The 2,270-nt window shown below is 39.8% G+C and overlaps 1 pseudogene; it reads right to left on the bottom strand.

The window, feature by feature from the left end:
* Positions 1-1,480: 1,480 nt before the first annotated feature.
* Positions 1,481-2,270, bottom strand: part of LOC104996045 — a 1,167-nt pseudogene continuing 377 nt past the window's right edge.

Below are 2,270 nucleotides of genomic sequence, written 5' to 3'. Positions count from 1 at the left end.
CTGTGAAAGTGTTGCACTCAATATGCCAGCAAATGTGGAAAACTCAGCAGTGGCCACAGGACTGGAAAAGGTCAGTTTTCATTCCAATCCCAAAGAAAGACAATGCCAAAGAATGCTCAAACTATAGCACAATTGCACTCATCTCACATGCTAATAAAGTAATGCTCAAAATTCTCCAAGCCAGGCTTCAGCAATATGTGAACCGTGAACTTCCTGATGTTCAAGCTGGATGTAGAAGAAGCAGAGGAACCAGAGATCAAATTGCCAACATCCGCTGGATCATGGAAAAAGCAAGAGAGTTCCAGAAAAACATCTATTTCTGCTTTATTGATAATGCCAAAGCCTTTGACTATGTGGATCACAATAAACTGTGGAAAATTCTGAAAGAGATGGGAATACCAGACCATCTGACCAGACTCTTGAGAAACCTATATGCAAGTCAGGAAGCAACAGTTAGAACTGGACATAGAACAACAGACTGGTTCCAAATAGGAAAAGGAGTATGTCAAGTCTGAATATTGTCACCCTATTTATTTGACTTAGATGCAGAGTACATCATGAGAAACGCTGGATTGGAAGAAGCACAAGCTGGAATCAAGATTGCCAGGAGAAATATCAATAACCTCAGATATGCAGATGACACCACCCTTATGGCAGAAAGTGAAGAGGAACTCAAAAGCCTCTTGATGAAAGTGAAAGTGGAGAGTGAAAAAGTTGGCTTAAAGCTCAACACTCAGAAAACTAAGATCATAGCATCCGGTCCCATCAATTCACAGCAAATAGATGGGGAAACAATGGAAACAGTGGCAGACTATTTTGGGGGGCTCCAAAATCACTGCAGATGGTGACTGCAACCATGAAATTAAAAGACATATTCCTTGGCAGGAAAGTTATGACCAACCTAGACAGCATTTTGTTTTTTTTAATATCAGTATAAGAACACTTTTCTATATTGAACTTTAATGAGACTTCCACCATGAATTGACTTTAAATACTTTAGATCAATGTACAAAGTATTCTGTTAAGGCTTATCTGTATCAGTACTAAAATTCAAACACCATGAGCTCAAGACCAATGGCAGTGCTGCCACTATATTTGGTTTTGTCAAAGTCCATTACGGCCTTTAGGACCAAGGCCATTCACCTACTTTTGTTCAGTTTATTTATTTTTTAAATTAATTTTTTTTCCAATTCAAACTTTATCTATTTAAATGCTGTATTTGCCTCCCACTAACAAATCTTTATTTCACTCAAACTTGTAACAATAAATCTTCCACACTGATGTATCTTACTTGCCTAATTAATTCAAAGGAAAAAATCAAAATCATTAGTAAAGAAAAATGTAGGGGTTAATACACCTTTTTAATTTTAAATATTTTTAAGGTTTAAAAACTGCTTAAAGTTTTACATTTCTAGTAGGAAAACATTATCTGAATGAATACCCTAATGGCAAACCGCTATAAAATGTTTTCAGTTGCATTTGGGGCAAAGGGGTAGGGATTATCTTCAAAGCACCCCAGCTTTCTTCATGAGAAGGTCAGAGGTACACTGGTTTGTATTATTGCAACATCCATTAGGTGATCTAAGTTGCTTTTCCTCCAGCAGGGCTTTATGTCAGAAGGGCATTATGCTTGACCCCCAAATTTGGCCGACAATTTACTGATGAGATTCATAACCTTTGGGTTGCTCTGATATTTTGACATATTTGCCGGGTTCTGGGCCACATCCTGGAAGGCCACCATAACTTCTGGATCCTGCATGGCTGCAAGGACCTCTGGATCACTAAGAATTTCATTGAGGCCAGGCATTCCCCCAGGAAAGCCACCTGGAAAAGAGCCATACTGAGATCCTGATTGTCTTCTGGCTTCTTCCTCCCTCTGGGCTCTCTCATGTTCTTCCCAAGCCTTCTTAACCCTTTCTATTCTTTCTTTGATCTCACGCTCTTCACGTTTTCGCTCATACTTTCTCCGATGTTCAGCAATTTTCTGGGCCCTTGGTTGAACTTCCTTCAGCATTGCACTAGCATCTTCATCATAATCCAGCTTACATGCAAGGGCAAGATCATGGGCAGCTTCTTCCCAATGGCCCAGAAGTCTGTGCGCTTTCCCTTGCCACTTGTATGGCTGAGCTGAATCAGGATTTATTTCAATAGCTCTGTCACAGTCTTGGATGGCAGCATTTGGCTTCTGTAATTTGATGAAGACACTGGCTCTCTTGGCATACAGAATAGCCAAACGAGGATTTAGCTTAATGGCATCTGTGAACAAGTCA

Source organism: Bison bison, unplaced genomic scaffold (assembly GCF_000754665.1).
Source record: "Bison bison bison isolate TAMUID 2011002044 unplaced genomic scaffold, Bison_UMD1.0 scf7180017864289, whole genome shotgun sequence".
Taxonomy (NCBI): Eukaryota; Metazoa; Chordata; class Mammalia; order Artiodactyla; family Bovidae; genus Bison; species Bison bison.
The sequence above is the reverse complement of the archived record's forward strand: the minus strand, read 5'-3'. Positions and strand labels throughout refer to the sequence as shown.